Source organism: Musca autumnalis, unplaced genomic scaffold (assembly GCF_047663935.1).
Source record: "Musca autumnalis isolate F117 unplaced genomic scaffold, ASM4766393v1 scaffold_1, whole genome shotgun sequence".
Lineage (NCBI taxonomy): Eukaryota > Metazoa > Arthropoda > Insecta > Diptera > Muscidae > Musca > Musca autumnalis.
In genome coordinates this window covers 70223928-70249308 of record NW_027411644.1, presented here as the reverse complement: position 1 = coordinate 70249308, position 25381 = coordinate 70223928, and the positions used below count along the sequence as shown (strand labels likewise).

The following is a 25381-nucleotide window of genomic DNA, read 5'->3' as shown; positions in this document are numbered from 1 at the left end:
CCATCCCGTTGCCCGCATCCAGCTCATCGCTCAGCAGCGCTCAACGCTCGTGGCCAGCTACTCGCTCGTAGCTATCACCCTGCTCGCATCCAGCTCACCGCTCAGCAACGCTCGTAGCCAGCTACTCGCTCGCCATTCAGCGCTCGTAACCAGTTATCATCTCGTATTAAACCAGAACCAGACTAGTCACCGTGTGACTCGCAAGCGTACCCGTATACCAAAGCAGAGGAACCGAGGGTCCGATCTTCCACCAGACTTGTCTAATCACGTATATATAATTATATAGCTATCTGAATTACCTATAAATGTCCAACCATATCTGAAATTCCACTCACGTACTATTCATTCCATTAACACCCAAGAGTCAAATAAAGAATTGAATTTATAAAACTCGTGTTATCACTTAAGGTTTGTGGGTCCTTGAGTTGACCCTGGAGACGACTGAGCTTACCTCAGCCTTAGACAAAACCACTCGTTAGTCAGCAGTGGATATCTTGTGGAAAAATGAATAATTTCAAAAAGTTTTTGGACATATTAAAGGGTCATATTTGGTCTAGTGGACTCTCGAAATGAATTTCTGTGTACGTTGACTATAAGTAGATTTTATGTACCTCCTCCTAAAGATACCAAAAAGAGCAAAGTAGAAGCCGAAAGACATAAAGAAAGAATTGACTGAAATCGATTGTCTCTTTAAGTAGGTCACCATAGTTAACAAACGTCGCATTAGCGTGGGGGTGGCATTATGGTTCAGCTGGTAATATGGAGTTCATTGCCATAAAACAATATTTACTTTTTTGCTCACTGCATGCAAAGACATAGTGGCGCCCTACTAACCATGACGGCACTTATTTGGGTGCAGTGTAAAATAGAACAGTAAACATGATACATAGGGCAGAGGAAAAAATGAAAAGTATGTTAACTGTGAGCGGCGGTTGGCATTTGTAAACGATTTTGTTTTTGTTTCTTTCATGTTTTGCGTTTTTTTTGCTTTGTGTGTCCGAGGAACATTTAAGAAAACTTTTTACCACTTAGTAACAATGCAATGGCATAACTGCTCCCAAATGTTTTGCAATTAAATTTAATAACCACTACTTCTATGGAGATTTTTAAATTACTGTGGATATAAATATAAACGTACATTTGTAAATTCACGATAAACTAAGAATTAGATTTACGAAATCCAGTGGTTTTCATAATTATTAGCCACGGAATCCAGAAAGTCTAAAGTTCGCTCGGTACGTCATCTAATAGCACCATCTAATAATAAGAGCAGTAGGTCACCTTATAGGAAACCAATAGGATTTCTGATAGAGGATCAGTAGATGTTCTAACAGAATGTTAGTTGGTGTTCAAATATACGAGTTGGTACTCTTATAGAGGGTCAGTAGGCGTTCGATGGGCAAAAATGAATTTAATTTAAAATTGTTGATGCAGATGTGTGGTGACCACTACAACTTTCAAATGTCAAACTACAGTTACTTCGGTTAAAAATTGTAGCTAAAATTGCCAAATTACTGAAAGTTGGGAGGTACCGTTAAATGGGAGCTATATCCGAACATGGACCTATGTTGACAATTTTGGTGGAGAGGTGTGGTGAGCACTAAGAACATTAAATGTCAAATGTTCAAATTACAGCTAATTCGGTTAAAACTTGTAGGTAAAAATTTAAAAATACCGAAAATCGGGAGGTACCTTTATATGGGGCTATACCAAAACGTGGACCTATGTCCACAACTTTTGTTATATAAGTTTACTGACACTTAAGAACCCTAAATGTCAAATTATAACTAATTCGGTCTGAAAATGTAGATAAAAACGTCAAAATACCGTAAATCGGGGGTACCGTTATATGGGGGCTATACCAAAACGTGGACCTATGTCCACAACTTTTTTTATATAAGTTTACTGACACTTAAGAACCCTAAATGTCAAATTATAGCTAAATCAGTCTGAAAATGTAGCTAAAAACGGCAAAATTCCGTAAATCGGGGGGTACCGTTATATGGGGGCTATACCAAAACGTAGACCTATGTGCACAACTTTTGTTATATAAGTTTATTGACACCTAAGAACCCTAAATGTCAAATTATAGCTAAATCGGTCTGAAAATGTAGCTAAAAACGTCAAAATACCGTAAATCGGGGGATACCGTTATATGGGGGCTTTACCAAAACGTGAACCGATATAGCCCATCATCAAACTTGACCTGCCTGCAAACAAAAGACGCGTTTTCCCAAAATTTCAGCGTCCTATCTCTATTTTTGTGGATGCTAGAGTGATTACCACAGACGGACGGACGGACGTGCACAGATCGACTCAGAATTTTACCCTGATCAAGAATATATATACTTTATGGGGTCGCAAATGAGTACTTTAAATGCGTTACAAACGGAAAAACAAACTTAATATACCCTCCATACTATGGTGGAGGGCATAAAAACCGAAGTGACCCAAAGAAACCAAAGGTATTTTCGTCTTCTGTGGACTCCCACAAAACCGAATTTATGCATTAGAACCCCTGCAAATTTTCACTGTAGCACAGTGTTATTTAAATTGAAAAAAAATACCTCCCGAAATTTTTATGTATTTGCATGTTTTACAAAAACTCTGTATTTTCTTAAGTAGTAAAAATATTTTTGTAAAACATGTCGCGATTTTTTCAAAAATATTCTCGCATGCGGCGTTTTTGGGTTTTATAAACTTATTTACAAATTTTTTAGAAAAGCTTTGTATTTTCTAAAATGTTTTTGTAAAAATTAGCGCGATTTTGTCAAAAATATTTTTGCCTACGGGGCTTTTCGGTTTTATAGAAGTATTTGCAATTTTTTAGAAAAACTTTTCTAAAATTATGAAAATATTTTTTAGAAGTTGTTTCCATATGTTGAAATGCCTGTTCCCGAATCTGCAAAAAGCTACTATTTTTACTACTATAACAAATTTTCCTTTGTATAATTGTTCCACAAACATCGCAGGCGGGACAAGGGAGACTTCTCTCATATCAATGAGTGCACCCCGAATCATATTAACTCAATGATATGGGACCTACAGTTTATCGCCGTGTCCGAACGGCGTGTCCTACGACACCACTTGTAGAGAAGTTTTAAGTTTTAGGATATCAAAAAAAAAAAAAAGTAAAAATAGTTAAAATTAGTATATTTTTGCAGTACTGGTACATACCCTAAATTATAAAAAAATATAGCCATCAATTAGTTACTTATTAAAAACTATTGTATGAACATCTTTAAAAATCCTTTTCGCAAATACATCCCAAATTTGTTGCTTCATTTACACCCCAAATTTAAGTGAATAAATATTTTGGGGCGTAAATGGATAGTTTGGGCCCTAATTGTATTTTCGGTGTTTGGGGTGATATTGCATTTGCCAAATGCAGCAAAAAATGCATTTTGGCCCCAATGAAATTTTGGGGCATAAATGTAATATTTTTTGGGGCCAAATTTCCTAGTTTGGGGCCTTTTTGTATTGGGGTCATTTTTCAAATTAAAAAAAAAACACCCCAAAAATTGGGGTCTATGATTCATGATTCAGAATGATTTGTCTTCTTTTGTTCGTTTTTCGAATTTCTCAGTAGACTTCAGGCAAACAAATTATAGTGTACCACTTAGAATTAACCGTCCTATATTTCTCAAGTCGTATAGTCGCCACAAGGTCAGTTTTTCTGAAGAAACAGGCTTCGAAGTGATTCTTACATGAACAACTTTCGTTTGATTTGGCTCGCTTTCGAAGACCCAAATGGCTGATACCTGCTTTGTTTCAGGCTCCTTATCATAGATCCTAGATTCGTCGTCTGTTACGATCTTATAAACGTCGTTTGAAGCACCGCGATCGATTTTATGCTGAATTTCTTTGAACCAATTCACAGGAGATTTTTTTGAGTGATTGTCCAATTTTGCTGGATCTAACGAGAAAAATCCATTTTTACGGCCAGATGTTAGTTGGTGGAAGAGATGCCCAACGATGCCTCTATCTCACGGTATTTAACATGGAAATCTCGCATTATCCGTTCATGCACGGCATATTTTTTTCTGGCACAACGAACGATTTTGGGCGACCCTCACGACCTTCGTTTTTTGGCGAGTGCCGACCACGGTTGAATTCATTATACAAGTTTTTCATAGTCCTATAGGACGGTGCTTTATCGACATACAAAGATTTAATTTGATCGGTACACTCTTGCGGTGATTATCCACGTCGAAAATATAAAAAAATCTTGAACGAAAATGTTCACAAGTAAATTCCATTTTTTTTTTGCAAAGTGATTTTTTCAAGTCACTGTAAACAACACATAACATGGTCGTACGACAAACTGTCCTGAGTAAGTCTAGGCTGAAAACTGTCATACTTTCCAAAAAAAAAATGTTCAAATGGCGCCTGGCAATACGCGGTGTTGTCTAGGCCAGGTAGTTTTCGTGCATCCTGTATGTATGTTGTATGTTGGCTGTAAAATAACGGTCTGTAAAGGAACATAGAGAACGGGGGTATTGAACTCTGAAACAATGAAATTGAAAATTTGTCTATATCGAAGAAGGATCACTTGATAAATGAAATGTCAGCAAGGTTTCAATAAGAACGAGAATGACGAAATTGAATCGAATGAGAGACGTTGTTAAACCGAAACAATCAAGTGTTGTTTGATGGAAGAAGATTAAAGTAAACTATAAGATACCCAAGGGCAGCAAAAACAAATTGCCCCGAACGAAGATGTCATGGTTCAGATTGTTCAGGTAAGGAGATGAAGCCGGTTAACATATGCTGAGACAGATTCCTAATTAACTATTAAAAATATCAACTGACTACTAAACAAAGACACTGTCTGTGTGTTAGTGAAGAGACAACTTAGGTTCTAGTTAGCATTAAATCATGGATAGGCAATGTGCGCTTACTGAGAGCAAGTGAGCATACATTTTAATGCATTTTACATTGAAGTTTTCGCTCACTTGCTCTCAGTAAGCGCACATTGCCTATCCTTGCATTAAATTCTAAATTCTCTGCATCTACCTACATTTACACCCACTTATCTCAGAATGCAATTTATTAATATTTATTTAATTAATAATTGCACTACAATGATTAAACTTTATTTGTTTATGTCTTTTAGATAAAATGTGTGATTTTAGTCACTTTATTAGAGCGAAAACTAAGTCAACATTTCCCGCCATGAATCATTTGATTTGTAGGTCAGAGATGACAAATTGCGTTCTTCTTTTATTTCATGTATATTTGCACAATGGTGATAAAAAGTAATATCTAGATAAACAAATAGATTGGACCCATCCCAAATTGCATACACAAATGTGTGATAAAAATTTGTATTTTGTATTTAACATGCCTAATTGTCAGGGTGAAGTTATGTTTATTCTAGATAAAGTTCACATATAGAGGTTGTCACAAAAATTTGAAAATTGCACGAAATTTCGGCAGTGATGAAAGTAAAAATTGTTGTCTTTAAATAAATATACAGTATTTATTACCGACAATAGTAATTTGCTAATTTAATTGTATGTCTGTTTTTAGATGTAGCAGATTTCTATATACACAAATTCGTAGAAGGGGGTATATTTTTTCATTTTTTTATTTTGATTATCAAGACTTTGTCCTTTAAGGTCTTTTTAGGAGTGGTAATGGAAAAATACGATAATTTTATTTAATTTTTTATCCGATGCTTTGTTGGTTTCTCCGAACATCTTCAGGGATAATTTATAAAATATATCATTTTTCGTCTAGTTTTTACATTTAAATTCATCAATTTGATAGTATGTACAAAATTAACTACAACAACAATTAAACTAAACCAACTCTTTATAAATAAAAATCAAATGTCATTCGTTAGTGATGACATCAGTTGAGAACGGCTGGACCGATTTGGATAATTCTTTTTTTGTGAAGTGTTCGCCATAACGTAGGGGATGGAAGATACCATTCAACGGTCCTGACCGGTTTTAACATGGCAAAGCCCAGGATTGATCTTGGTCCCTCTTTCATCTCAAGTGGACACTGACCTCCCCGTGGTGTCACCTGGGGAACTGCCTTTAACACCCGTTAAAGGTAGTGAGCTAACATGTGCCGCGCGTTCTCCCATAAGAACGTTAAAAACTTGGGTTTGGGCGTCTGGTTAGTAACCCTCCCCTAGAAAAAACAGCATACTATGAAAAAACGAAAGAAAAGAAAAACAACCCCCTCTAAAGTTGACGAACCCCGCAAACGTTTTAAGGACCATGATCTGCGAATCTGCACCTGGAATGTTCGCACTCTTTATAGAGAAGGTGCAGTCTTCGCATTGGCAGACGTACTTGAAAAGTACAAGGCCGATATTACTGCCATACAGGAAATACGATGGATTGGGAAAGGCGTCACAACAACACCTAAAGGTGACGCACTGTATTATAGCTGCCATGGCGTAAAGCATGAGTTTGGTTGCGGATTTGTAGTTAGTCGGAGACTAAAACATCTGGTATCCAGCTTCACTCCAGTGAATGAAAGACTTGCAGCAATTCGAATAAAAGCTAAATTTTCAACATCAGCTTTATTTGCGCTCATGCTCCCACTGAAGAAAAGGACGAACAGACCAAAGATATATTTTAAAAGCGCTTAGAAGAAACATATGACCGTTGCCCTGCCCATGACATTAAAATCATTCTAGGCGATTTTAATGCCAAAATTGGAAAGGAGAATATCTTTGGCCCAACAGTCGGGAAAATCAGTCTCCACAGTGAAACATCTGGCAATGGTATGAGGCTGATAGACTTTGCAGCTGCAAAAAACATGGTAGTTAGCAGTACCAGATTTAATCATCTCGATATTCATAAGGGCACCTGGCTGTCTCCAGATCAGAAAACAAGAAATCAAATTGATCATGTTGTGATAGATGGAAGACATTCATCGAGCGTGTTGGATGTACGATCGTTCCGAGGCGCAAACATTGATTCGGACCACTACCTTGTTGCAGCAAAGGTACGCACCCGCTTAAACGTAGCAAACAAAGTACGGACAGACACAACACGAAAGTTAGACATCGGTAAGCTGCAATCACAACAGATAGCCACAGCATATTCCACTCAACTAGCCCAATTGCTTAATTAAAGCACTCCTCATCCCGATAACATATCAGCGCAATGGCAAAGCATTGCCCACTCCATGCAAACAGCCGCAAAATCCATACTTGGATACCAGAGGCCTCCACCAAGGAATCCATGGTATGATCAGGAGTGTCGTGCTGCCACCGAAGAGAAAAATGCGGCATATAGGGCTACTTTACAATCCGTAGCAACGCGTAGCGCACGAGAGAGATACAGGGAGAAAAGGAGAGAGGAGAAACGTCCTTTCCGCAGTAAAAAGAGAGAGATGGAAAAGCGGGAGGCTGAAAAAATCGAGATGTACAGGAGCCAGAATGAAGTCCGAAAATTCTACCAAAGAGTCAAGCATCAAACTGATGGCTTTGGTACAGGCACATCCTCCTGTAGAGACCAGCAAGGTAATTTGGTAACTGATACAGATAGTGTACTTAGGATATGGAAAGAACATTTTTCAAAACTGTTGGTATCCAATAGCAGCGAAGACGACGAAGATACCACAGTCTCAATCCCAGAAGATGGTATTGAATGTATACCGCCCAGCCAAGATGAGTTAAAGACAGCAATAAATCGGCTGAAGAATAATAAGGCAGCAGGAGCCGATGGCTTAGCAGCCGAGCTGTTCAAAACCGGAGGCGACACGCTGATAAGGTGTATTCATCAGCTAGTTAGCACCATCTGGCAGAAAGAACGAGTACCCGACGATTGGAACCTGAGTATTCTGTGCCCCGTCCACAAGAAGGGAGATAAGACTGTATGTTCTAACTATAGGGGCATAAGTCTACTCCCTATTGCCTACAAGATCGTGTCAGGGATATGGTGCGAACGACTAAAGCCTATGGTCAACGAGATAATTGGACCATACCAATGCGGCTTTAGACCTGGCAAGTCCACCATTGACCAGATATTTACCCTGCGGCAAATCCTGGAGAAGACCCAAGAGATGCAGATCGACACCTACCACCTTTTTGTCGATTATAAAGCTGCCTTCGACAGCCCGCTGCGTTCAAAGGTATTCCAAGCCATGTCTGAATTTGGTATCCCCGCAAAGCTCATCCGTCTTTGCAAAATGACTTTAACTGACACGAGGTCCTCAGTTAAAATAGGAAAGAACCTCTCCGAAGAGTTTGGTACCAAAAGAGGTTTCAGATAAGGAGACAGCCTTTCGTGTGATCTTTTTAACATCCTGCTGGAAAAGGTTAGACGAGAGGCAAACGTCAAAAGAAGTGGCACAAACTACACCAATTGTCACATGTTACTTGCTTATGCTGATGATATAGACATCATAGGCCGATCAGTAAAAGAAGTAACTGATACCTTTATGAAGGTCGAAGGAGAATCTGCTAAAGTGGGTCTGGCGGTAAACGGTGAGAAGACCAAGTTGATGGTGTCGACGCGCAATGCGTCCATTGAGCTCGGACCGACTGTGGAAGTTGGTTCCTATAATATTGAGGTAGTAAAAGACTTCGTCTACCTCGGCACCTCCGTAAACACAACAAACGACATCAGTTGTGAAATAAAAAGAAGAATTATATTGGCCAACAGATGCTACTTTGGTTTAAGTAAGCAGTTCAAAAACAAAGCCACATCTCGTCAAACAAAAATAACGCTCTACAAAACACTGATACTACCCATGCTGATGTATGGCTCCGAAGCCTGGGTACTTACGCAAGCAGACATGGCAGTGCTTGGTGTGTTTGAGAGAAAAATTCTTCGAAAGATCTACGGACCAATCTGCGTTGACGGTGAATATCGACGTCGCATGAACCACGAGCTGTATCTGCTGTACAACGACATCAATATTGTTAAACGTATCGAGATGCAGTGATTGCGTTGGCTAGGCCATAGCGTAAGAATGAGCGATGATGACCCCGCTAAAAAGGTGTATAAACACGGACCGCTTGGCGGTGCACGCAGAATTGGCAGGCCAAGGAATAGATGGCGCAAACAAGTGAACGATGAGATGAAAAGGCGCGGTATTCCAGAAAGCGAAGCAACAAATAGAGAGAATTGGAGATCTTTTCTTAGTTCGGCCTATAGAACAAATGTTCTGTAATGGGCCAGATAAGTAAGTAAGTAAGTAAGTAAGTAAGTTCGCCATAACCCGACAAAGAAACCACGCCCACTTTTTTCAATTTTTATATTTACAAAAACTACAAAAACTACTAAACCGATTGTTCTGAAATTGTCAGGGAATGTACAGGGATGGCCCACGATGAAAATGGGCTACAAATTTTGTTGAATTTCGGAGGGGGCGGGGGACTTCCCCCATACCCGACTTTTTAAAAATGCTATATTTACAATAATTACGAATATATCGGTTTCGAAATTATTTTGCCAGACAATTGTGGTTGAGTCTCCGACCTTACGTACTTGTTTGGGACCCAAAGACTTGACCATGCTCATGTTCTAAAATATGTTACATCTACAAAACTACTGATCCGATTTTCCTGAAATTTTCAGGGCATATACAGGGATGGCCCCCGTTGGATGCATATTTTCTTGATTTTTAAAGGTTGGCGGGGAACTTCCCTTTGCCATATTTAAAAAAAATCTATATCTTTATGAATACAAATCAAATGCCGTCATAAGCCAACTTATGTTTTTTATGGAAAGAAAATTTTACCACCCTCACTTTTTTCAATTTTCAATTTAATTTTTTTCTACAAAAACTACTGAACCGACTTTCCCGAAATTGTCAAGGAATGTACAGGGATGACCCATTATATTTTTAGAAAACTATGTATTTGCAAAAATTAGGAATGTATCGGTTTAAAAAATGTACGAATTAAGCTAAAATTTAGGTACTTCATTGGGGACTAAAGACCCGACCACGACTGCTTTTTTAAATATGTTATATCTTCAATACTACTGAACGGATTTCCATGAAATTTGCAGCAAAAACTCAAGGTTTGCTGGTGTTATAAACATTTTATGAATTCCGGAGGAGGTGGGGTACCACGCATTTCTGTTAAACGCTATATGTATAAGCCAAACTTAAGAATATATCGGTTTCAGCATAAATTTGGGGGTGTGTGTTCCCTAGGCACATATTTGGAGCCAAAATGATGACCACCCACTCTTTCCAATACATTATTTTTCCAAAACTACTGAACCTAATTTCATGCAATTTCAGAAAATGTTCAGGAATGTCCCATGGTCCAAAATGGTACATATTTGTAGACGTATTTCGGAGGCTTTGTGATCGCTATATTTGATAAACTTATGAGTGCATCGGCTTGCCAACTTATTTTTGAGACAATGGCGGTTTGGCCCCGATCAAGAAAAACGAGATATTCCATCAGCCATGAAAAACTAAAATCATATAAGTCTCAATAAGCAGGAGAATTCAACTTAACGATTTTTTAACTTTTATAATTAGATCGGTTTAGGATAAAAATAGGGGACACGGACGATATCCTAAACAGCATCAATGGGCAAATAAATCCGATAAAGTCACTAAGAGAAAAGAAAAGTGACAGACAAAATCTGCTGATAAATTTAAAATCCTCCTCGGTTTGACAAAGTACCGAAGCAGTGAGGTAGAAAATACCCATTTTTGAATTCTCTGGCATAAAGTCCATAAAAAGTTTTCATTAAAACTCATTACGATGGGCGAGTAAAAACGGTGGTAAAACACGTCTGTAAAAGGCAAATTATATGTGTTTGCTCCGATCATATTCCTTCTCTACACGCAGGAAAGAAATAATTTGCAAGAAACATATATTTGTTTGCAATCTGTCCCAAACATAACATAGGTTTGGGGCCTGCAAACAAATTATTTGTTTAGGTGCAAACAAATTATATGTTTGGGTGCAAACAAATATTTGTTTGGGTGCAAACAAATATTTGTTTGAGTTCAAACAAATACATACCCAAAAGCAAAAAAAAAAAAAAAAAACAAGTAAGCAAAGGCTATAGTCGGACGGGCCGACCATGTGATACCCTACACCACAACCTCTAGGAATTAGCTATGTGCAACCACTTTGCACGTTGAATATCCGAGTATGATTCCCAGGCCTGGCCACATCAAATTTTTAACGGTGGCCTAATACCCCTTTGTAATGCTGCCGATATTTCCTGAGTATTTCAGCCATGAACAACTTCTCTATAAGTGGCAACTTAGGACACGCCATTCGGATTTGGCGATAAAAACATTGTTCCACAACATCCCATATGGGACAAGGGAGACTTCTCTCATATCAATGAGTGCACCCCGATTCATATTTAGCTCAATGATATGGGACCTACTGTTTATCGCCGAGTCCGAACGGCGTGTCTTAAGACACCACTTATGGAGAAGTTTTTCAAGGCTGAAATACTCAGGAAATGTCGCCAACATTACTGAGGGGTATTTTGCCACCGTTGAAAATTGTTTGATGTTGCCTGGCCGGGGAATCGAACCCCCGACCTTCTGCGTGTAAGGCGGGCGTGCATACCATTGCACCACGGTGGCACCCATATTATACCGATAGAAATAACTAATAATGAATAAAAACTCAAATAATTTGGATGCACACACATTTATAAATCCCAAATTATTCATATTCAATTACACACCAAGTAAGATAGTAAAAGTCATATACCCTTAGCATCTGACCAAAAAAGAAACAAACGCAATATTTTGTAGGTATCGTAATGTAAGGCTATACCAAATCAATTGTAGTAAGCTAACTTCTGATTTTGGAAAAAGTTTGAGAATTATTTTTTTGGAAATTTTGGACCACTATCTCAGGAGGTATGGAGTTACTCCGGAAAAATTTTACCATTGCAATAGGTACCGTTCTCAAACTGCACTTTTCCCAAATTTTGTATAGGAGGTACTCGAAGGACGGGACCGATATAGTCCACATTCTAACCTGATTCATTACTGGATGAAATATTAGGATGTGCAAAGTTTGGACCAATCAGGAAATTGCCTTGAGAGTTATCTTGCGGATTAATTAGGTTTCTTGCTTGTTTTTCAGGGTTTCTTGGACCTTTTCGGCCATAATCTCTGGAGGTATTGACTTGCCATTGCAATTATACCATCGTAAAAGGGGCCGCAAGGACAATCTGCTGAAAAAATCAAAACGATTCGATAGGACTCTTAAATTTCACTTTTCCAAAATTTTTTTGGGAGGTACTCGAAGGTGTGGAACGATATAGTCTTACCCGATCTATATCTGGAAGGAATAATAATAATAATATATGGAAAGCTTGTACCAAATGAATTTCCCACTTCGACAGTTATCGTTCACACAATTTTTCAGAAAAAAATTTGAACTTTTGTGGGGGATGTGCCCGAAGAAGTGAACCGATATAGCCCATATTCGAAATTAAACTAAGTTTGGGCAAAAAATTACGAAGTACAAAATTTGGTTCGAATAGATCCGTTGGGGAGTTATCGTGCGCACCAGCCAGCTAGACAGTAAGAGAGACAGATGAACGGACAGGGCTAAATTGACTCCAAATTGTTTGAAACGAATTTAGTCCAAACATACTTGGGGTCTAAAACCATTTTTTTCGGTCGGCACATCTTTGGTCGTGTTTTGTATATTTTGTATTAACCTAAAGTCTGAGGGTTATAAAATAGGTGGCGAAGCAACCCCATGCTGCAATATTTGTATAAAAATTCAATTGGACAACTGAACTGAAAATTCCTCTGTCATGATTGAGACAATTTTTAGTATGAGAGGAAATTATGGTTCTCTACACAAAACCCATTATATGTTAGGCAGTAGACCCGTTATCTACCAAACTCATTATTGCAATTTGCATCAGGGGAAATATCAGTATTTAATTTTCCATATGAAGGCTACTTTGCCGGTATATGCCACCCAGGAATAAAAATATGGACCAAAAATAATATTTCTATCTTTTTCATACAAAAGTAATGGTCCATTTCGCCTGCTAAATAATATCGGATCATCTTCCAAAATTGTAGGCATCTTCTTCGACCTAAACCCTTACCTCGTGCAAAATTTCGTGACTGTTGAGCTATAATTGCGGCCTCTATTGTGCTTATGATTACACTACGAGAAAAAAACTGGATATATTAGGCTGTAACTCTGTTATCTGACCGCGTAAATCAACATAATTGGCATCAATGGAAAGGTCAAGGGATCATCTTCCAAGTTTAGCTTACTTGCCCGGAATGTCTCTTCCAGGAATAAAGATATAAGCTGTATATTAAAAATTTTTACAAATTTCACACAAAAGTTTTGGTCCATTTAACCCTCTAAATATTATCTGATCGCCGTCTCAAATTGCAAGCTCCTTCTTTATCATATTCTCTTACCTTATTTAAAATTTCGAGGCGATCGGACTATTATTGCGACCTACAGAGCAGCTACAAAATCGGATAAAAAATTATGTTTCGGGTCCATTTCACCCGCTAAATATTTCACGATCATCACCAATTAAAATAGCGATCTATTCTGATGTGAAACCGACCTCCATACCAAATTTCGTGACGATCGGTCCATAATTGCGGCCTGGAGTTTGATTACAATTTATAATGGACAGACGGACACACGGACGGACGGACGGATGGACGGACGGACACACATCTCAAAATCGCTTTATCTCGCCGAGATATGAAGATTGGTATACCACATTGGGGGTCTCCGACGAATATTTCGCGGTGTTACATGAATTTTTTCCAAAACAAACTTATAATACCCTTTCCACATGGTGGTGTAGGGTATAAAAACAAACAAACACATGCACCAGTGTAAATTTCAATGTGAAACACATTGAAATGTATGTTCACTTGCTCTCAATAAGCGCTCACTGTATATCTCAAGCATATACACACATTTATAAATGGTGGTGGTTTATTGAAAGGCATAAAAAGCAAAGGCAACAAACAGACACATGGGTACATAAAAAATTTCAAAGAAACAAATAAAATACTTTAATTAAAGAAAAACTGAATGAAATAATTTATAAAAAGTCGCACTTTTAAAAATTAAAAATTATATGGAAACGTCGTTGAACGCTTCTCCTTAGTTGTGAAATAAAACACATTTTTCTCAAAGTTGAAATCATCAGCGAGAAATCGGCATCTGGAATCAAATGATTATATAATGTAATAAATAGGTACATTTTTTGCTTGTACGTGAATATTGTTCAGCAAGTCAAATATTTAGCTTCCAACAATTTCAATTATAAACGACAATTCATACTACATTTCCATTTATTTGAAATACCGTAGCAAAACTGATAAAAAAAGTTAATCTTTCGATGCACAATTTCTCAACTAAACTCCATCTAAGGAAATAAAAAACACTTTGTCTGCAAATAACATTTATTGCCCCCAAAATGGTGTTTTGTTCAACACCTGATTTGGATGTTATTTGCCTCAAAAGTAAAAAGCCGCCGAACACTTAACACAGCTTATCTCTCTATTCATGACTATGCATAGGGGGAATTTTTTTCGTTTGTACACAAAAGAATACATATGCATCATCCTCTTTACCCACCCACCCACACATGTGTAGTGTATGAGTGGAAACTTTAAAACCCGTATAAAAGCCAACACACACTTGTTGCACACATTGCATCCATATGTGGGCTATTTTAAATGTAGGTTAATGCCAATGGCTTACAAGGTCATTCAGTAAAATATGCAGGGAGATTGTGAGAGAAGAATAGCGCTCAAAGATAAGAGAATTAAAAAAAGTTTTTCTTTTTCAGTATAGATTTTAAACATCTAACTAACCTCCAGTTGTAGTACCCAATAAAATCAATTTTCCATGAATCATTTCCAAGAAATTACAAAAATTTTTATTGGATTTTTTTCATCTGAAATAGCACATCTTAAGATACTTTCGGAATTTTTTTTTTTTGTAAAATATTACATCGTTTTTTGACAAATGACCTAAATCTAAATATCCGAACTTTGGTACTACAAGGCTCCATCAAGGAGTCCCTTGTTTGTCCAGAAATAGCGTGATGTTATCGAAGAAACGAATCTCACTCATCGATCTGTAGTCTCCTGAAAGGATGAACAAGGAAATCTTAAAACACATAAAGTATGTGCGATAGACTAAATGTGGCTAAATGTTGAACGGCCCTTATTATGTTTTCTTTTACTATTGGATGGATTTGAAAACGCAAAATAAAGCAATCTAGACGCAATAAAAATATAATTTTTTACATTGAAAGTTAATTCCAAGAAATTTAATGATCACTTTCAACTTTGAGTTAACCGGAATGCTATAAATCTATTCGGAAAATCCAAACTATAACAAAAGAATTTAGGAAAACTCTCAAGAAGGTCTTCTATGGGCACAACTATAAGTTTTCTATAGGAAGGCTTAAGAGTCTCGTATAGGAAGACATTTGATGTTTCATAGGAGAACTGAAAGGTATTCTACTGGAAAACTTCAGTTTTCAGGGTCCTCAAGGGATAGACGTTGGGGTCTTAGAAAAATGAGCCTAGGATCCAGTTTCTAAGTGTATACTTAAGGATATTCTATGCGAAGACCATCGAATCATTTGTGAGAGAACTTTCGACCCTTCCTTATGAAGACTTAATGGTCTGTATCCAAGATCTTTATGTATTCTATGAAAAAAAAATTGGAAAGGAGTTGTAAAAAGGGCCTTATATAAGAATACTTTAAGATCAATTTCAAGAATACCTTAGGGTCTTGTATAAAAAACCCAGGATCTGCTATTAGAAGAACTGGAGATTTCTACAAGGAGGCCTAGGGTAATCTACAATAATACCCAACAAAATGTTCGATGCCAAAGATGCCATTTAATCATGGGTCCAAGTGATCTGGCATGTCATCTTTTAAGCATCTTCATCGATGAATTTTATATGAGCGTGGACCCCAAAAGATGCTATTCATTTTTGGATCCAAAGCATGTAATTTACACCAATGCTTTGACATGTCATTTCTACCAATGATATTATCATTAAGACGAGAGTTTTAACAACGTTGGTTGTGATTTCGAGTATCCGACAACATCAAACCTATTGACAATAATACTGTGCTACAAAAGTGGACAAACCTTTTTTGCAGGGGTTCTGATGCATAACTTCGGCATTGTGGGAGTCCATGGAAGACGAAAATACCTTTGGTTTCTTTGGGTCACTTCGTTTTTATACCCTCCACCATAGTATGGAGGGTATATTAAGTTTGTCATTCCGTTTGTAACACATCGAACTAATCATTTGCGACCCTATAAAGTATATATATTCTTGATCAGGATAAAATTCTAAGACGATCTAGCCATGTCCGTCTGTCCGTCTGTTGTAATCACTCTAGCGTCCATATAACGGTACCTCCGGATTTGAGGTATTTTGACGTTATTCGCCACATTTGCAGACCGAACTAGCTATAATTTGGCACTTACGGTTCCTAGTGATCAACAAACTTATATCCCAAAGGATATGGGCATAGGTCCACGTTTTGGTATAGTCCCCATATAACGGTACCTCCCGATTTTCGGTATTTTGAGAATTTTAACACAATTTTTAACCGAACTATCTGCAATTTGACATTTGAGGTTCTCAGTGGTCATGAAATATCTCCACCAAACATCGTCAACATAGGTCCATGTTTTGGTATATCCCTCATATATCGGTACCTCCCGATTTTCGGTATTTTGAGAATTTTAGCTACAATTTTTAACCGAGCTAGCTGTAATTTGCCATTTGAAGTTCTCAGTGGTCATGAAATATCCCCACCACACATCGTCAACATAGGTCCATGTTTTGGTATAGCCCCCATATAACGGTACCTCCCGATTTTCGGTATTTTGAGAATTATAGCCACGATTTGTAACCGAACTATCTGCAAGTTGACATTTGAGGTTCTCAGTGGCCATGAAACATCTCTACCAAACATCGTCAACATAGGCCCATGTTTTGGTATGGCCCCCTTATAACCGTACCTCCCGATTTTCGGTATTTTGAGCATTTTAGTTACAATTTTTAACCGAACTAGCTGTAATGTGACATTTGAAGTTCTGAGTGGTCATGAAACATCTCCACGAAACATCGTCAACATAGGTCCATGTTTTGGTATAGCCCCCATATAGCGGTACCTCCCGATTTTCGCTATTTTGAGAATTTTAGCTACAGTTTTTAACCGAAATAGCTGTAATTTGACATTTGAAGTTCTCAGTGGTCATAAAACATCTCCACCAAACATCGTCAACATAAGTCCATGTTTTGGTATAGCCCCCATGTATCGGTACCTCCCGATTTTCGGTATTTTGAGAATTTTAGCTACAGTTTTTAACCGAAATAGCTGTAATTTGACATTTGAGGTTCTCGGTGGTCATGAAATATCTCCACCAAACATCGTCAACATAGGTCCATGTTTTGGTATTGGCCCCTTATAACCGTACCTCCCGATTTTCGGTATTTTCAGCATTTTAGTTACAATTTTTAACAGAGCCCCCATATAACGGTACCTCCCGATTTTCGGTATTTTGAGAATTTTAGCTGAAATTTTTAACCGAACTATCTGCAATGATCGGTATTTTGAGAATTTTAGCTACAATTTTGTCTATTCAAAAATAATCGTCAATATACATAGGTCCATGTTTTGGTATACACCCCATATAACTGTACCTGCCGATTTTCGGGAATTTTCAGTGGTCACGAAATTTCTTCACTAAAATTCGTCAACATGGGTCCAGTTTTGAGGGTTTACATTGTTTTGATGAAACTACCCTCAATTTGACTCTTGAAGTTCCCTGTTGCTATAAAACTTTTCCCGCAAAAAATTTAAAGATCGGTTGTCTCTTTGATATAGCCCCTTTCACCTAGCTGAACCCATTTTTTAGATTAGATTCGATAACACTGTGCAACAAAATTAAGGTGAAAGTCTGAGGTACGGAAAATTCCTCTTGGGGAAGAAAGGCCTTGGTGAGTATATTATAAACCCCGAAGGACAGATGCACCGTGAGTCGAACTTCCGCGTTATGGCGTGATGAAATTTTTGTTAGAGACCCTGTGGGCCATCAGGAATTAGCGTTATATATTTTTTCACTGTTGCTTAAGTGCTCTACAAAAACAACAAACAAAGATATAATGCTAATTCATGATGGCTTACAGGGTCTCTTGCAAAAACTTCATCACGCCTTAACGCGGAAGTTCGACTCACGGCGCATCTGTCCTTCGGGGTTTTTATCTCTGCCCCAACATTTGTGTTCACAGTGTAATTTAATCAATATTGGGAGGCAGTAGGAATCTATCCATTGTCGAAAAGTTGTTCCACCTAAAATTGTGAAAGGACCCTATTTATTCCATTTTAATTAAGACTATTTTATGGTGGAGGGTATAAAAAGTTCGGCCTGTCCGAACTTAACGACTTTTTACTTGTTTGCTTTTATAACGGAAAATGTAGTGAAAAACAGGGTTTCTTGGATTTTAAACTTAAAACGGACATAACTTCTTTTTTCCACAATGAAAATTTACAGCTTATTTTTTATTTATGCATCAGAACTCCTGCAAATTTTCACTGTAGCACAGTGTAATTAATCTTATATATTCAAAAAAATGTGTATAAATAAAAACACAAAACTCATCTCTATTGGATCGATGGAATGGGTTCAAATGCTGATGAAAAGATCGGATCTTTCACGACTTCTTTTGCATTGGTTCAAATGCTAATGAAAAGATCGGATCTTTCACGAGTTCGTTTGAACCAATGCAAAAGATGCCATGAAATCACGTCATCGCATGGAACTCCTTCCTTCAAATTTTACTGGGTAATACCGTAAGGTCTACTAAAAGGGAACTGTAGGGTCTTCTATTTAAAGACTTAAGAGTTTTCTTTTAGAAGACAATCTGTAATAACACCCTATGGTTTTCTGTTAAAATACTTTATTGTATTCTATAAAAAACACATAGAATCTTCAATAAGAAGGTTTTAGGGTCTTCTATAAGAAGAACTCAGGGCTCTTCTACAAGAAGATCTTAAGGTCTTCTACAAGAAGATTTTGGGATCTTTTATTAGAAGACTTTGGGATCTTCTGCAGGAAGATTTATGAATCTTCTACAACAAGGCCGTATGATCTTCTAAAAGAAGACTTTATGGTCTTCTGTCCGAAGGCCTTCTATAAGAAAACCCTAAGGTTTTCCATAAGAGTGCTTTAGGATATTCTATAAGAAGACCATTGGGGTTATGTTCTAGGCCTTAGTGTATTCTTTAAGAAGACCTCAGGACTTAGGGCTTTCTCTAAGGAGAACTTAGGGCTCTTCTATAAGAAGATTTTAAGACCTTCTTTTATTAGAAGATTTTTGGATCATATACAAGGGTATTCTATAAAGGTCTTCTATAAGAAGGTCTTAGGTCTTAACTATAAAGAATTCAAGATCTTCTATACGAAGATTTTCGGATCTTCCAAAAATAGACCCTAAATAAAAGGGCCTTAAGGAATATCATTAGCAGACTTGATGGACTTCAATGGGAAGACCTTAGGGCATTCTGGTAGAAGACCTTCTATAGGGAAACACTAATGTTTTCTAGAAGTCCTTATCTAAAATTACCTTAGGGCCTTCTACAAGAAGACTTTAGGGCCTTCAATAAAAAAATTTTAGAACCTTCTCTAAGACGAACTCAGGGCCTTCTTCTATAGGAACAACTAAAGGGTTTCTATAAGAAGATTTTGCAATCTACATGAATACCTTAGAGACCTCTATAAGAAGATCTTATGGTATCAGATTTTTGGGACTTCAAGGGCCCTATGGACTTTTCAAAGAACACGTTATAACGTACATTATAAATATCTAAGAGTTTTCTATGGGAAGACCTAAGTGTCTTTGGTAAGAAGACCATTGGGTTTTCTATAAAAATATCTCAGAGTCTTTTATAAGAACACCTCAGAGTGTTCTATAAGAATGTCTTAGCGCCTTATCTAGGAATAACTCAGGGCTTTTCTATAAGAAGATCTTAAGGTCTTCTCTAACAAAAACTCAGGGTCTCTTTCTGTAAGAACAACTACAACTAAAGGCCATCTATATGAAGGTTTTGTAATCTTTTTCATGAACACCTTAGGATCTTCTACATGAAGAAATAGAGTCCTTAGGGTGTTATACAAGAAGACCATCGGGACTTTTATAAGAAGATCTTAGTGTGGGTTCTATGAAAAATCTTTAGAAACCTTAGATACATCTATAAGACACGATTTCTATAAAAAGACGTTAGGGTAACAACGGGCATCGACAGACATTCCCTATGCTCATGAAAATAGGGAAAACGAACAGAATCCCACATTGCACTAACGTGTGCTGTTCGGTTCGGTTCGGTTGATGAATTTGTTGAGGTTTAACACAATACAAACACAATGTTTAGTCTTTACTTGTGATGAAGCCCGATACTGTATCCTAAAATACGAATTCAGGGTTTTCTTTATAATGATTTTGTTTACTTTTTATACCCTCAGCATTTATTCTAATGAGGGTATATACACTTTCATACGGGCCAAATATGCCTCATCAAAAAACTGGTTTTAGATCCCAATTATGTATAGACGAAATCCGCATCAGACGATTTGGAGTTGTTTTAGCCATGTCCGTCTGGCTGGAGCGCATGATAACTCTCGAAGGGATCAAGCGATTCGGTCCAAAATTTGGCTTTAGTAATATTTTATCCATACTTAGTTTAAGTTCGAAATGGGTTATTTTGGTCCACTCTTTCAGGTACCTCCCCCACAAAAGTTCCAAAACATTAGGAAAAATTGTGCGCACGATAAATCTTGCAGGGAGTGACGGATTTGGTACATACTTTACACATCCTAATATATCTACCACATATAGATCAGGGTGTAATATCAACTATATTTGTCCACTTCTTCGGATACCTACCACACAAAATTTCAGATAAGTTTACTTTAATACCTGCTCTCGAATCTCTTTAATTTTTGTTGAAGCATCTTGCATTCACTGCAAGCATCTTGCATTCACTTCTTGAGAAAAAAGCCCGAAAGGTGAATAAAACCCTATGGAACCAGATATAGTGGCTGAAGTGCACGATAACTATTGAACTGATCAACCGATTTGGTTCAAAATTGGCCTTCGTCATATTTTGTCCAAAGTTAGTTTCAGTTCGAAGATGTACAATACCTGTCCATAACTTCCGATACTTCCCATAATATTTAAAAAATGCCATCCATATGCACACCATATGCATGATACCTCTTGAACGGGACAACCAATTTCGTCTAAACTTTGGATCTATAATATTTTGTATAAATCTAGTTTAACTTCTAAAATCGCCCATATCGGTCCTCTCCTAAGGGTACATCCCCCACAAAATTTCAACATTTGTGTCTAAGTGCAGTTTAACGTCTGTCCGAAGATCCTTTGCAAATGTATACCGTATAGAGATATTATGTTTTCCGTGGACATGTCCATGCTTCCTGGCATACTGATCCAAAAGTTATACGATAACCCACTGAAATGACTATTGGGCGCGATATCTATCGAAAAGATATGACTCTCAAAATAAGATCCACTTCCATAATGGACAATGTCGGTCTATTCCTTCAAGTACCAAAACACTTTTGAACTTTAATCATAATCCCTTATACTATAAGTTTGTTTTGCTAAATATTCATGTAACACCGCTATATATTCGTCGTAGACCCCATTGTTATATATGTTATACACTACTTTTCAAATCTCGACGAGATAAAGCGATATAGCGATGTGTGTCCGTCCGTCCGTGTGTTTGTCTGTCCATTATAAATTTTAATCAAACTCCAGGCCGCAATTATGGACCGATCGTCACGAAATTTGGTATGGAGATCCGTTTCACATCAGAATAGATCGCTATTGTTATTGGTAATGATCGTGAAATATTAAGGGGGTGAAAATGGACCAAAAACAAAATTTTTATCTGATCTGTAGCTGCTCTGTAGGTCGTAATAATAGTCCAATCGACGGGAAATTTAAATTATGACAATGTACAAACTGCTATGTGTGTATATATGTCCGGATCATGAAAAAAAAATCCGCGGAGATATAGTGTGCAGATATAGTGATATAGGGTATCAGTCCCGTCCGTCTAAAGTCGTTTCTTGTTAAAGAAATATAGTTTTCTTTCATCCGACAAATTGTCATTATATGATAGCAGAGAAAATCATAGATTTTCATTTATCTACAGCGTCTTAAATTTTTATGCTACTTTTGGTTTTATTCAATAGTAAATATTGGTCCCACCTGGTCGGTCTTGTATACAAATGATGTCAATAATGTGATCGATATGGTATAGGGTCAAAATTTTCCTATATTGATTGTCATAATATATTGATCACATTTCATCTGAAATTTAATTTAAAGTACACACAATTATTTATATGTTGTCTGTATCGTAACCTGAATGAGGATCTACTGTTTTTCCAATATAATTTCACGTCTCCTGAAAAAGTATCCTTGTCTAAAAAAATATTCTTATCCGAAAAAGATCGTGCAAAAGTAGTGGAGTAGGGTATTAGATAGTCGGCCCCGTCCGACTATAGTCTTTTCTTACATGTTTATACCCTCAGCCTTTAGGCTAGAAAGTGTATATACACTTTCATACGGGCAAAATGTGCCTCATCGAAATAATGGTTTTAGACCCAAAGTATGTTTGGACGAAATGTGTTTAAGACAATTTGGATTTGATTTAGCAATGTCCGTCCGTCTGTCTGTCTAGCTGGCTTGCTGGTGCGCAAGATAACTCTCGAACGGATGAACCGATTCGGTTCAAATTTTGGCTTTCGTAATATTTTGTCCAAACTTACTTTAAGTTCGAAGATGAGCTATATCGGCCCACTCCTTCCGGTACCTCCCCCACAAAAGTTCCAAAATGTTCGGAAAATTTGCGGGCATGATAACTCTTGAAGGGATTAACCGATTTGGTCCATACTTTGCACATCGTTAAATTTCAACCAGACTTAGATAAGTTTGCAAAATGGACTCAATCGGCCCACTCCTCCGGGTACCTCCCACACAAAATTTCGGATAAGTTCAGTTTAGGACCTGCTCTCGAATCGCTTTGATTGAGTTGCAACAACTTGTATTCACTTCCCCCCACACGACAGTACAAGTCATCAGGGGCAAGTCCATACTTCCTGAGAAAACGGCCGGAAAGTTGCAAAAAGCCCCTATGACACCTTGTGTAGTGGTTGGAGCGCAAGATAACTCTTCAACGGATCTGTCGATTCGGTCCAAAAATTTGGCCTTCGTAATATTTTATCAAAACATAGTTTAAATTCGAAGATGGGCTATATCGGTCCACTCCTTCAGGTACCTCCCCCCCAAAACTTCAAAAATGTTCCGAAAAATTTTGCGCACTATAACTCTTGAAGGGAGTGACCGATGTAATCTATACTTTGCACATCCTAATATATCTACCAGATATAGATCAGGTTCGAATATGGACTATATTTGTCTACTCCTTCTGGTACCTCTCACACAAAATTTCGGATAAGTTCACTTTAAGACCTGCTCTGGGATCACTTTGATTTTTGTTGAAGCGATTTGCATGCGATACCTCCATTACGACGTTAACAGTTTTCTTGGGAAACAGCCCGAAAGGTGTTCAAAACCCCTATGGCACCATATGTGGCGGTCGAACTGTTCAACCGATTTGGTCCAACATTTGGTCTTCGTCATATTATATCCAGTTAGTTTCATGGGCAATACCGGTCGACAACTTTCGGTACTTCTCCCCAATATTTAAAAAAATTCACTAAAATGCTAGGATGATATCATTTGAATGAGGCAACCAATTTGGTCCAAACTTTGGATATTTGGAATATTTTTTAAAATTTAGTTTAACTTTTAAAATGGCTCTATCGGTCCTCCCTAAGGGTACCTGCCCTAGAAAAGTTCAACATTTGTGTCTTAGTGCAGTTAATTCCTAATCCACATTTTTGCGGCAAGTTTAAATGTCCTAAAAGGGCCACAAAATTCTGAAGAGGCCTTAAATACATTCGATCGGACAAGTTTCGCTTCACATTGGCTGAGGGTATATATCTGTGGGCAAAGCCCACTTTTTTACTTGTTTTTGATAACTTTTAGACTTTTGCGATGTAATAATTCACAAAATTGGTCCTAATTTTGAAAAGAATATTACTTATTATTACTTTTCAGCCTGGGATACAAGCAGGCAGGCAGAAAAAATGATTTGGTCGCAACCTATGTTGGACCCCACATTATTCGATGAGGCCGAATTGACCGAATCAAAGTACTATATATTCTCCAATTAGCCATAAGGCTGAGGACATAAAAATCACGTTCTACGTAAAACAGTCTGTATGTACATATTCGTATTTTCCGTGTCACATTCATATCAGCCGGTATGCGATTTAGGGAGCAATGGCGCTCATTGTTAGCGATACATTCAATCTTAAGACGTGTTAGCGTGTAATTAAGGATTTTTTGTTTGTTTCTTTTTTTGAACTTGAATTTGAAAAATGTTCACGGTCAATGGTGGCGGAATACTTTATATTACTTACTTACTTAGTTGGCCCATTACAGAACATTTGTTCCATAGACCGAACTAAGAAAAGATCTCCATTCCTCTCTGTTTTTCGCTTGACTTTTTGGAATACCGCGCCTTTTCATTTCTTCATCCACTTGTATGCTCCATCGAAGCTTAGGCCTGCCGATTCTGCGTGCACCGCCATGTGGCATGTATTCATACGCCTTTTCAGCGGGTTCATCATCGCTCGTTCTCATGATATGGCCTAGCCAACGCAATCGTTGCATCTCGATACGTTTAACTATATTCATGTCTTTGTATAGCTTATATAGCTCGTGGTTCATACGACGTCGATATTCACCGTCAACGCAAATCGGCCCGTAGATCTTTCGAAGAGTTTTCCTCTCAAACACACCAAGCACTGCCTTATCTGCTTGCGCAAGTACCCATGCTTCAGAGCCATACATTAGCACGGGTAGTATCAGCGTTTTGTATAGTATTATGTTATTTGACGAGATGTGGCTTTGTTTTTAAATTGCTTACTTAGACCATAGTAGCATCTGTTGGCCAATACAATTCTTCTTCTTATTTCACAACCGATGTTGTTTGTTGGGTTTATGGCAGTGCCGAGGTAGACGAAGTCTTTAACTACCTCAAAATTGTAGGTACCAACTTCCACAGTTGGTCCGAGCTCTATGGCCACTTTCGCAGATTCTGCTTCGACCTTCCTAAAGGTATCAGTTACTTCCTTTACTGATCGTCCCATGACGTCTATGTCATCAGCATAGGCAAGTAACATGTGGCTATTGGTGTAAATTGTGCCATTTCTTTTGACATTTGCATCTCGTATTACCTTTTCCAGCAAAATGTTGAATA

At 37.7% G+C, this 25381-nt stretch overlaps 1 protein-coding gene across 11 annotated transcripts in view; it reads right to left on the bottom strand.

Annotated features, from left to right (window-relative positions):
- The window catches only part of Esyt2 (extended synaptotagmin-like protein 2), a 106546-nt gene that overhangs the window by 30917 nt on the left and 50248 nt on the right, over positions 1 to 25381 (bottom strand). The gene's annotated exons all lie outside the window — the stretch shown is intronic.